Below are 13276 nucleotides of genomic sequence, written 5' to 3' on the forward strand. Positions count from 1 at the left end.
AGTGCTGGACGGTTCTTGAATTTGCTTTGTTCTTTCCTTTCCTACTCACTAGCAAGAACAAGCTTCCCTCTCAGAGTTATTGCATGTGCTTTTCTTTCTTTTTCTCCCCTCACTCACAAAAAGCCACAGTCTCCCTTGACATAGACAAGGCCGGCTCTGAAAGTAAGTAATATTTCAGCACACACTGACAGAGGTGGATGTTTGTGGTATGGCAGTAGAGAGTGAACCTTCTCATAAGAATCCCATTACATCTTGTTGCTGTATGACGGATAGTAGCAGAGGAGCAGTCTGATAGAATGGCATCTGACACCAAAGTGCATAAGAAGCAAAAGCGTGTCACTGAATTCCTCCATGCAAAAAAAAAAAAAAAAAAAAAAAAAGGCACCCACTGACATTCACTGACACTTGCTGGATGTTTATGGAGACCGACCAGTGGATGTGAGCACAGTAGGGTGGTGGATAGTGTATTTTAGTAGTGGCAACAGTGACATGAAAGACAGCCTACATTCCAGATGTCCATGCACAGCTGTCATGTCACAACATGAAGAGTGTCTCAATCAGCTCACCTGCACAAGTCAGAGGACTGCAACCAGGGAACTTTGCAGCACTGAAAATCAGCTTCAGTGCATTGAAAACAATGGAGGCAACAGTGAAATACTGCAAAGTTTGCACAAAGAGGATTCCACAAATGCTCACACAGGAACAGAAAGAACACCATATGCCATTTGCTAAGACCTATTGAACCAACATGAGGCTGAAGATCACATCATTACCAGAGAAGAGATGCGGTGTCACCACTATGAGCTGGAGTCAAAATGGCAGTTCATGGAGTGGTGACACGTGAATTCCTCATCAAAGAAAACGTTCAAGACACTCAGTGGGTACAGTGATGTGCACTGTCTTTTGGGTTACAAAGAGATGATCATCCTGGAATCTGGATAAAACCATTAGCTCTGATCACTACAACACAAAGTCAGGTCAGAGAAGACAACCTTTCTCTTGAAGCATGATAACAGTAGGGCCCATAGTCCCATACCTGTTCGAAGAACAGGAAGTACATGCCAGTCTTGGCTGGACTAACCTATGCACTCATTGTACAGTAGGAATTTAGCCACTTCTTAATTCTGGTGCAGATTTTTGGGAGTGTGGCAAGCAGACTCTTTTTTGTCACTGATGAAAATACAGAGCTAGTGGTCTTAACTACGTTGAAAAATAGTCTTTTAGCTGAGAATTTACTCTATCAAATAGTGATATTGTGCTCTTTGTATCTGTTGTAGTTTCCATGGAAATAAATAGGAGGTATTTCTGTCAGAGGAATGATCTACATACACAGCTGCAGCACCTTCTTTACATCTGTCATTTCCTCTTTTTGTCTCCATCCCCAGACTCAGTATCAGCTCTACAATTTTTTTTCAGACTCTCCATTACCCTCTCTTGCTTTATCCTCACTCTGCCACCCCACAGAGATACTGTGATGCAGATGGACATTATTTATATAGCAAATCCTGAGTGTGGTGCAATCCTCTGCTCATCTCGTATAAAACAACAAGAGTGGTAACATACTGTTTGCAAGCTCTTTACAGCTGATATGATAGAGCTGTACTAAAAGTGTTTTTGAGGAAGCACAAGATGGCTCAATTTTACTGGCATTGATATTATTGCTCTATGAAATGAATGAAAATGGTTTTAGGAGCTTGAAGTGTTTTCCCAAAGTTTGAGAACGAGGTGTGGAATATTGATGTTTCAGAAAGAGGAGGTTTGGGAGACACTGTGCAAGAAGATGACAAATGGCACCTAAAGATAGTCTGTGAAGATATAAATACCACATTCAGAGTTTTTTTTCTTTAAATGATTCCCAACATTGACTTACAGATATATCTTCCAAGGGTTTGATTGCTCCTGTGGAGACACATTTTGGTGATAAAACTGGTATAAAATATGTATGTATAATTTTTAAATCTAGATTTTAAACTTCCTAGTATAGAAAATTCGTGTTCTCAGAGGATTCCACATTGAGCCTTATGACTGATTTGATGCAACTCATCTGAACTCTCAGTTGATTTTGAGTTCTTTCTCAGTTCTGTACGGACCATAGAAACCATCTATGAAAGTTCATGACTAAGAACAAAATGAAAGGACACTGCTATGTCTTTGAGAGAGCATTAAGTAATTAAAGAACGGTAAGTAATTAAAAATCACAACCACGTATTTCTGCTTTTCTTGCAGATTGCCAGACTGACTCACTTCTAAATCTCATGCTCCGAAGATCCCATTTCTAGCAGCTGGGTTTTACTAACTCCTCATTTCTGTACCTTACCATCTCTGCATGTACAATATTCCTGGTTCTGGACCAAGCCAACTGTGATTAATTTCTCAGCACAGCTCTTGCAGACTCTGCATTGGCAGTGGCTGCATCCTGGGATGGAAATGCAATTGGTGCAGCCAGAGTAAAGTAGTGAGAGGTGGTTCAGACCAGAACCCAGATCCTGTCTGCCTCCAGGAAAGGGCTTGTTGCATTGTATGATAGCTTCAGAATCTCTTCTCTCAGTGATCTAATTCTTCTAATAAGAAAAATTAATAATTTGTCTTCCAAAGGGAAGAGTATGAATTGAAAGGCCCCAGATTAAATTATTGGCAAACAGGACAGATCAGCCTGTGTCAGGGAAAAAACATCAGGGACCATAGCTCATAGTAAAAGGCCAAAAGGCTTTTACCTGAGACCACGAGAGTACCTAGATCTGGAACACGGGTGAAAGTAAAATGAAAATATTGGCAGTGACTTGAAAAAGCAGGCTGTGGTACTTAACCCTCTGAAGCTGCGTTATAGCCTGCCTAACAGGTGACACTCATCACCACACAAACCACCTTCCCAGAGGTTACTCAGCCCTTGCAGTGTGCCCCACAGAGGAGTACCATACCAGCTGGCCTGCTTGGACCTAGTCAGCTGCAGAAGCAGGCACAGCTCTTGCATTGCCAGTAAATCCTTGGCCCTAAAGAGATCTTTTTAGTGAAGTCTAATTATCTTGGTTGCACACTGTGCCGATGTGACCCACACTCACCAGAAGCCATGGGACCTCACACTACCCACAGACAGGAGCAGCATGTTGCCTGCAGATGGCTCCTTCGGAGACCTCCATGTGAGGCTTGAACTGACCAGCCGGCTTAAAGTGGGGGATTCAGCGGAGAACAGAGTGAAGACTGAGGCCCTATCCTGTCACTGGTGTCACACAGTGGTAAAGGCAGCCCCAGGGCCTTGGGTGTACCTGCAGGGCCCCCCTTCTTTGGCAACTTCCATACCGTCTCACATCCCTTTTTTGCTGTTACAAGAACCCCTTCTCCAGGAATCTTCCAGGTCAGTTTTCAAACAAGCATCATTCTAATCAGATGCTGTGGCAGAAAGAGAATTAGAAGGTGACCCCACCCTCGCAGTTCTCCCCTTTATTTTAGCTGAGCAGCTTGGCAATATCTCAGCCTTTTTCATGGATCAGCTGCTATTTCTAACCTGTCCAGAGCTGCATTATGTCAAAGGCCATTATTTATTCAGAACCAGAGGGTGAGATAGCATCCCAGTTCTGTGACAGGGATCAATAGGTGCCTTTTCTATAATGACAGCCACTTTTCTTTTCTTTTTTAGGCCTCAGTTTTGAGCACTTAGGGAATCATTTCTAATGCTGCACCATTAGAGATTGTTAAAAACATCAAAGCTACTAAATGATCTATTAAAAAACACTATTGTTGCGATTGCTATTATGCTAATCTATGTATGATCTTGTTATTTTACACAGTCACAAACTCCCAAAGCTGAGGAAAGCTAACTGCTTTAAGCCAAGGAAAATACAGTTTCATGGAAAACTAGTTACCTGTTAGCATAAATCCTTTGATTGTCTTTATCTTACTTTTGCAGTCCAATGACTTGTTTCTCTTAGCTGCTTCTGGGATCTGAAAAAACAGGATGCAGCATAGTTAATTATACACACAGGAGTGCAAAACTGCAGGCACAATGAATTTTTATTGCTCCTCTGGTTTTTGGGGGTTTTTTTTGTTTGTTTGTTTTTGTTTTTGACAGCTGTACAGCAGAAACATCTAAACACTGAAGCTGATCATTGAAACCATTCTCAAGTAACTTGCTTTGTCAGAGGAAAACCACTCTCACCTCGAAGCCATATCAAAGCTTGCATGACCACAGATGCTGTCAAGTGGGAAAAAAACCTGTGTGAGCTCCTACCAGCTGCAGTGATTGACCTGGCTAATCTTCAACCCACACCAGCATAACATGACTGTTGGCTCTCATGTTCCTTGCCTTGCTGAAGGACTCAGGGAGAATAGGAAAGAGAGCCTCTCAAACAAATCTTGAAATTGAAGAAGTCTGAGTCAAAGACCTAACCCTTCTGTCAAGGAGAATGAAGCAAAACTGACACAGGGGATCAAAACAGGACTGGGTACAGACTGAGACAGAGGGAAAGGGATAAGTTTGTGGAACTGTGAGTCTAACCAAATCAGGAATTGGGGGAAAATTCCCTGATTTCCCAAGGGAGCAAGGAGAAACCACTCTGCTCCCAACAGCCAGGGTCTTTAGTGCTGATGTTTCCTGAGCTTGTGCTTGCAGGCAGCAACTGAAGCGTCCTTCTCTGAGCATTTCATAAAATAAACACAGCTGCAGCTCTCTCCCTCCCTGCGGGAAGAGCAACGACCACAGAATCATTCTGTGCAAAACAGTCCCCTTGTTCCTTGGCCAAATACAACAAAACTTCCATACCTGCTACTGCTACGGATCTGGTAAGAATACCTTGTACTGGTGGGATCAGGCAAGAGGAAGGAAAGTTGAATTTATTTCTGGAAAAAAAAAAAATCAAATAAAAAAATACCAAAGGAAGAGTAATAATATTTCATTTCAGGAAACCAGGTGTAAAACAAATCCAATCAAATAATTCAGCATTGCTAGGAAAAATAGGGCTAACCTTGGATCTCCTTGGATGTTGCAGACGCTCTCAAAAATGACTGAGAAAGCTCAGAAGTTGCAGCAGCATCTGCTGCACAAAAGATATACACTTTACTCTCCCTTACAGAAGGAAAACAATGGGGAAAAAGACTGGATCGCATTTAGTTCTGTATTTATCTTACAATAATTGTACTGAGATGGGAGGAAGAGATGATCACCACAAGGGCAAGGGAGCGTTTACCCACTGCTAATTGAATCTTTTCTATTAGGTATTTTCCAGCAGACTATATATCAAAAATCCCTACAAGCAGTAAAATAATAAGGATGGCTCTTTTAGTGCCAAGGCTAAGGATGCAGTCCAGAGGAAGGTCATCTGCCCCTGAAACAGACTGCTATCTGCACCCACAAGAGGAAGAGAGAAAGAGAGAGAGCCAACAAATGTGGTGAAAGTGGGAAATCAGAAGTGCACAATTTCTCTTGCACCAGGACCCATAGCAGAGCTGACTGCAGAACCTAAGACCAAGGCAGCAAATTAAAGAAGCTTCAAGTCAGTGTCTGCTTCTCTTTGGCTTGGGAGAAGACTAACTGTAACTCAAGGTGAATCAAAGCTATCCAGTCACTACCAGTCTCACTGGTGTATGAACCTGCAAACTGAAGAGGGCGAGATTCGTTTTGACTCCATTATGTAATGAAAATAAGGAAAAACTTGAACACGAATGAGCATGAAATGGCACTTTGAGGGTGGGAAGAAGAGGAGGAGGAGGAGGAGGAGGAGAAAGAAGAAGAGGAAGAGGGAAATAGGCGCCTCTGTGTGCTACAAAGATGCCTGTAGCATTGATCAAATAGTGAGAAGATTGGTTCCCCTAGGAATAGACAATTCCATTTGGAAAGGGCTGGGGTGGAGGAGCAATATCCCACATTATGCAATAGGAAAAACAACTAAAACTGCTCATAGAAAAAAGAAGAACAGGGTTGCTCCCAAGGAAACAAACAAGCCAGAAAAGAAAATCCCAGCTCCTTTTAGGAATGTAAACCTTACCAGAGTAAGGACAGTACAAATCTCTGCAGACCCCATAAATCCACATACACGCTGGGGAAAAGCGCTGTTCTCCCAGTAAGCTGAGGGTACAGGTTAGCCAAGCTTTACGAGCAGAAAAACATGACACAGACACTGCATGGAGGTCAATGTTGGCACTGGATATGCTACTCACGTGTAGGCAGTGGTAATTCATGGAGCTGCTGCCCGGTATGTTGATGGGACAAGTCCTTTCCCAGGCACTGAATAGCAGCTTGGTCTTGGCCCACCACACACCATCAATGCTGTGTCCAGGTCTGGAGCCCCCAGTACGAGAAAGACAGAGAGATGTTGGAGAGGCTCCAGAGAAGAGCTACAAAGATGATCAGGGAACTGGAGCACCTTCCCTACGAAGACAGGCTGAGGGAGCTGGGCTTGTTCAGCCTGGAGGAAAGAAGGCTGCGGGGTGACCTCATTGCAGCCTTTCAATACCTAAAGGGAGCCTACAAACAGGAGGGGAATGAATTCCTTGAATTGGTAGATAACTGCAGGACAAGGGTAAATGGTTTCAAGTTGAGGGAGGGGAGATTTAGGTTGGATGTCAGGGGGAAGGTCTTTACAGGGAGTGTGGTGAGGTACTGGAACAGGCTGCCCAGAGAGGCTGTGGATGCCCCGTCCTTGGAGGTGTTCAAGGCCAGGTTGGATGGGACCCTGGGCAGCCTGGTCTAGTATTAAATGAGGAGGTTGGTGGCCCTGCATGTGACAGGGGGGTTGGAGATTCATGATCCTTGAGGTCTCTTCCAACCCTGGCCACCCTGTGAATCTGAAATTACTGTCACTATTACCTGAGATGCAACCTGTGTTCCTTCAACTAAAGCAAGATTTATTATAAAGAGATTACAGGACATGGTTGTTAAGGCTCATATTTTGCTTTTTCTCAGCCCTTAGAGTAACACTGAATTAGTATATGTTGGCATTTAATTGCAAAACTTATTTTGTTTCTTTACTAATGATACTGTATTTTTACTAATTTATTTTACAATGAAAAGCAATCATTTTTTCTGTAGTATTCCTCCCACTACTTAACCTACTTAACAAATTTCAACTCCCTGCAACATAGTGCACATAAAATTGATTTTAATTTCAAAAGCAGTGAAAGCATTTTTATTCTTTGCATTTTTATCACAGACATTTTAGATATTTTTCACATACCAGAAATCAATAATGCATGGTCTGAGATCAAATACAAAGCTACGGTCCTCCAGACTGAGCAGTTTTGCTTTTAAATTCTTAAAATGTAATATCAAGGGAGATAATCAGTTTTTTAAAAAAGATACAGAAAGAGAAGGTCTTTTGTTCCTAATATGTTATTTGATCCAAATCTTCATTTAAAAAACAAACTGGCCAGGTGCAGTACCTGTTCTTAAGCATTTTGCACCAAATGTCCAGTGATTTTTAATGATTAAGGAAACATATTGCACCTGCAATACACAGGTTTGCAGAGGGAAAAAAAAAAATAAAAAAAATGAAGTACCTTACTTCCTACAGCTGAGGATAAATATTGCAGTACTCTATAGTTGAAATGTGGAAGCCAACACTGGAATTGTAATAACATATGGTAGGCTGAATAGCAAATAAGATCTACCATTCAGTATGTACTTACCTTTTTCTGCAACAAATACATGGATGGAAGGTGAAGAAGAAAACAGCAACAAAAAATGATGAATTCAGGGATATTTGATGACCAGTAGCAAAGTCAGGTAACACATCCAGGTTGCCGTACACCCTGGCCTATGTCTAGTCCTGAATATCATCAGCAATAAAATATGACTGCTGCCACATGACACCATATTGTAGTACAAGAGAAAAATATCTTGCAGTTCTGCTCTTAATACCTGTGCACTTGTCAGTCATACTCTTGATACACATAAAGCTGCTATGGCAAAAGCGCTCAGCTTAGTCCTGCTCCAGATTCTTTTCCTGTCTGAATTAAATCATCATTCTCAGAAACAAGATTACACCTATTCTTGCCCCAGCCTTCAAAGAAGGAAGGACACATCACTTTCAGCAGCAAGAGTGGGAGACACCCACCTGACACATATTTCCAGAGGTGACACCCGCCAGCATCTTGTTCTAGAGAAGAACTTAGCCTAATCTGTCTTGGGTATATCGAAAGGGCTCCAAAAACAAATGAAGTGCCACCTAGAGCCTTGTTGGATTCTTGGGCCCACAGCTGAGAAGAGCTTTCCAATCATGTCCTTCCTGTCTGCCTTTGAAAATACAGCAGGTCCAAAATTTGCTGCTGCTTCACTTACTGTTTTTCAGTTTAAATGCAGCCTGGAGATAGAAAAGTCTGAGCCTGCGCCAGTGCCTGAAACCTGGGATGCTTTGCACTGCTGTGGTGAAGAGAAGTGAAACAGAGGAGAGTCAGCACTTAGGAAAGAAATTCTTTTCCTGCCCAAACCCAAGTTCATGACTTTTAAACCTGTGCTATGAGTCAGGGGAGACATACCCATGAATGAAAAGCAGGGGTATAAAACTGAGGACTTTCAGCCCACATCTACTCTCAGAATAAGGAGCCATTGAGCTGGTTAAATTATTATCACTGAGTCTTTAACTGTATTACTATAACCCTATTTTCTTGGGTTTTCTAAAGTTTCCTGGCTTTGTTCATTTCCACTTTACAGTTTACCTGGCTGTCTGTAAAAAAAAAATAAAAATAAAAAAATCCTTTCCCACTAAAAGTAGCAAGAGAACTCCATGCAAATATGTAACAGTTCAGGGTAGGGTCAGATTGGATATTAGGAAAAATGTCTTCTCAGAAAGAGTGGTGCTGAACTGAAACAGGCTGCCCAGAGTGGTTGTGGGGTCGGTGTCCCTGGAGGTGTTCAAGATGTGGCACTCAGGGATGTGGTTAGCAGGCATGGTGGGGTGGGCTGATGGTTGGATAGTGGTCTTTTCCAACCTTAATGGTTCTGTGATTCTATGAAAGTATTGTATGACCACCATCCAAATCTTCACAAGTTAAAGCTAATGCTCTCCTATTTTCTTTTTGTAAATCTTTACCTTCACTCTGATTTATTTCCTCAGCAATTTTTTAATTAGTTCTGTGTTTGAGTTATAAAATGAAATGGTGAAGACTGCAGTCCTACAAGGACTTACCGTGAGCTGAATTCAAGGAAAGCATGTCTTTACTGGCACTCTTTTAGTGCTTAGAGGAGACCATGAAGCAAGCATGTTAGTGAGCTGCAGGAGGTGTCACGCAAGAGAAACATACACCAATTCTCATGCAAAGGAATGGCAGGAGTCATCTTTAGGGATGCATAGGCTTTTGTAAACTAAAGAAAGAAAGAAACTTCTTATTAAATGCCTTGAATTTTTTTCCAACAAATCATGCAGAAACTAAGAGCATGGAGTGTTCCTGCAAGTTCATTGTATGCTGTATTTGATGAAAGCTAGGCTTTGGTGAATTATACAGGAATAGCAGATATTTTTTCCTAATATGCTTTCCAAAGCTAGCAGCTGGATGAAAACAAAACCCGCTTAATTGGAAGTGTTCGTGTAACAGCAGTGAGAACATTTCCCAAGTCCCTGAGCCACAAGCTGACAGTCAGACAAAAAAAAACATGCTTTTTCCTTGCAGGGCTTTGCAGTCCCACAGAGGGGCCAGCACCTACAGGGCATGCACTGTACACAATTGCCCTTTCTTTCCTTAGGGCCACATTCTGGCAGACAGTGTTGAAGTCCCCACTGTTCCCCAGGGATCTGAGTCTGCTCACCCTCCTTCAGCATCACCACCCCTTCCTCCCTGGCACCAGTCCCACCTGGGTTGGGCAGCTCCAGTCCCTTCCCTCTCCCACATCCCTCCTCTGATGCACTTGCTTCCCCAGTGACTCACTGTTGTAGAGCTCAGGGTCACTCATAAAGCCGACTGAAAATTACTTTTGGGTTGGAATCTCTATAGCTTGGGGTTTAATACTTCTCATGATTTTTTTCTATGATGAAACCTCCAAATTCTAAATAAATCAATAAAATGACAGTGTAAACTATTCCTGTGAAGGGCTGCAGTTCTCCCTTGACATTTTTAATATCTAAAATTGGAATATTTCTTAAATCCTTTCTCCTTTTTTTTTTTTTTTTTTTTAACCAAAACTGCTTACCCAACATTGGAAGGGACCTCTGTTTCATAAGAAATGAAGATACCATGGCAACCATAACAGTTGTTTGCATTTTGGCTACATAATCCATTTCCCACTGAACAAAGCAAGTCCTTGTAGGGGGTTTTCACCACATTTGGAAGAGGAAAGGACTTTCTGCCTTGGGCAGTAGGAAGCATATTACAACCTGAAACATATGTCCTAGCCAATTGGATGGGCAAATAAGCATCAGAACTAGAGGTCTGTATAACTGACAGAAAAACAGGTGCAGGATTCTTTGCCCCCCAGATGCTGGAGGATGACAAAGCAGGGCACCCACCAAACTGCTGCTGTTACTCTCTTCTGTGCCTCCCTTCTCTAAAAGGCAGCCACTTCTCATGTTTTGTATTATGAATGGAAAATAATAAAATAGGGCTTGCTATTTGCAACTGCTGGGTGGTATTTATTTATAGCTCTGCTGGGGATAGTGTGACTGGCTGGGCAATGCAGTATTAATCGTCTTTCCAGAGAGGAGCTGGAAAGTATTCTCAGAATAAGAATTAGCCATTAAGAATCGTATTGTATCTATTTGGGAAAATTACATGCTGGGCAGGAAGGAGCAGAGAAAGGACTGTGTCCAGTGCATTCTAGAGGAGCTATGCTGCAGAGAAGAGGACATAGCTCCTTTCAGCCAGTCCTGCAGGACACCGCAGGGGCACAGGAATTGCTCAGCTCTTCTTTCTCCTTTGTCCTGCCAGTGCAAGGGAAGCAATATCTCTGCCTTCCAGCAACCAAAGGAAACCTCAGCTCCCCAGAAAAGAAAGCTACACATGGTGTAAGTGTGCATGAGAGTGCTGCCTGGTCACCAGGGGTTGGAAGACATGACAACTAAGAAGAGGGAGATAAAGTATTAATTACACCCACCCAGGTTTTTAAAGCACAAGGAGCTTTGCAGCACAAAAATAAATTTAAAAAAAAAAAAAAAAAAAAAAGGCACCACATAAACCTGAACTGAAATGCAAGCAACAAGGATATAGCTCAGAAGAAAAGAGCTGGCCAGGGCAAAACAGCAGGTCAGCTTGCAGCCTGATGAGCCCAGTGCTCTGCAACCACCCTGCCTGGAGAAACAGTATAATGCAGCAGGAGTATCAGAAACCAGGTGTCTGAAGCATTAGCAGCCAGAAGGTGAGTGAGGCGCAGCTGAGGTGAGGAGAGAAAAGACCATATCTCCTGCATGGAGAACCTGCTTGTACTGAGCACTAGATGTTAGTGGAGTGCTAGATGGAGCTGCTGGCAGCTCTGTGAGGATGGGGCATGAGAGGGCCAAAGCACCTGTGAAACTGGCTGCAAGTGATGTTCAAGCAGCACCCAGGAACACTCTTATGAGCACCACAGGCTCAGCAATCGAGGGGTGGAAATGCAGGCTGGGCATGAACATCAGCTCACAGTCATGGTGCTCAATGACTTAGTTCCCTAGCCATCGTCCCTGCAAACTGGCATGCTAGCACTTAGCTGCCAAAATGTTAATTAAGCTGACTAACTTTTAAACTCCTCATGAGCACATTTTGGGCTGGTGTTTCTTTGAAGTGAGTAAATTTCCAGGCTGGCTTTTCATTTCAGTATCTTAGCACCACTGAAAGAAACGCCCATTGTGCATGTCTGATTTTTCTTTAGGAACTACAAAGCAAATAGGGTGCTGGCTGAGTGCACCTCCACGAAACAAACCAGCATTACATCTCAGTTCTTCCTTGCATCAAGCCAGCCCCGTGCCAGGTTTCCAAAAACAGATACTGCTCATTCTCCCACAAGACATTCCCCTGTGTGAAAACAAATGTGTGATGTAACAGATAATATGTATATTTATGTGATTTAAAATATATTGTGCTTTCTCATGGTGGAGTGAGATGTGCCTGGAATACAAACAGATGGCAGGTGCCACCTCCATAGAAGCCAGGAAGGAGAAAGTATAGGGCTTATATGTCAAAACTGCATAGGGAGATGGCTCTTTTAAACACCATGACAAAAATATGCTTGTAGAAATGCAGAGCAGCATCTGCACTCTCAAACTGCCAGTTTGTGCTCTAGGAACTTGTCTACAGTGTCACCACTGTTGCTGGTACAAATAGCTGCTGGGGAGGCTGTGCAGCTATTGCAAGCTATAGTCCCCAAACTTTGCAGGCTAATAGTATCACACAGAAACAGGCCGTGCTCTTAATCTGTCATGTCAGCTTACAGTATCGATACCTGAGTCATTACATTGAAAAGAAACCAGAAAAGAGAGACTTTAGAGCACAGGTAACTGTTACAATACACCAAAAAAGAAGAGCTGGGTCAGGAAGGAGGGTGCAAAACATGAAGCCAGCAGCAAAGTGTCTCTGCAGCTTTCACAGTTCCATGAAGACTGCAGTTACACAGTGCAGTCCTCATGCCTGTATATAGGGGAAATGAGAATGTGGTTGATGACCAATCTCTGCAGTTGGGACCATTGGCAGAAGATATGTGAACTGGGCACTCAGCCACTTAGGTTTCTGGTACAATTGGTGACCCTCTGGTCAGTAGAGAGAGAAGCTGAGGGCCAAGCCCTTAGCCTCTGTATGCATCCTGGCCTGGCATCTTCACTTCTCAAACCAAATAAACTTTCTCAGTGCAGATCCCAGATCATGCTCATGTAAAGTCTCCTGTCACATGCTTGCTGTCCCCCTGGGAAGCAGCTGGGAAGACCATTTCCTAGCCCAGGAGCTGTGATAGTGCACCTGCCTGAGAACCTACTCTCCTTGCCCAATGCTCTCCAATATATCAGCTGTTGGCCTAACACAAGTTGCCTAAGGGGAGAGTTCAGCCAAAAGCATCATCAGCATGCAGAAGAAGGGGGTGGAAAGGCAAGAAAGTAAAGCTTGCCTTGGCTCCCATCCTCCCCTCAGCCCACCATGATGAGACACCCACACCATCATTGCCCTGGAATGCCAGGAACTCTGCCTCATGATAAGCCTGCTTCTGGGATCAAAACATGGGCTGAAGGTTCTCAAGTTTCCCTGGGAAGAAGGTCTTTCCTGATGCTCCTGAGCCTCAGCAGAGAACCAGCTCCACACATTAGGCTCAGTCGGCAAGTGAGCACAAAACAAGCGGAAAGGGAGAGCCGACGGAAGGATACCAGCAATAGGAATGCAATTATGCAGTGATTCATCT

Source organism: Phasianus colchicus, chromosome Z, assembly GCF_987193195.1.
Source record: "Phasianus colchicus chromosome Z, bPhaCol1.hap1.1, whole genome shotgun sequence".
Classification (NCBI taxonomy): Eukaryota; Metazoa; Chordata; class Aves; order Galliformes; family Phasianidae; genus Phasianus; species Phasianus colchicus.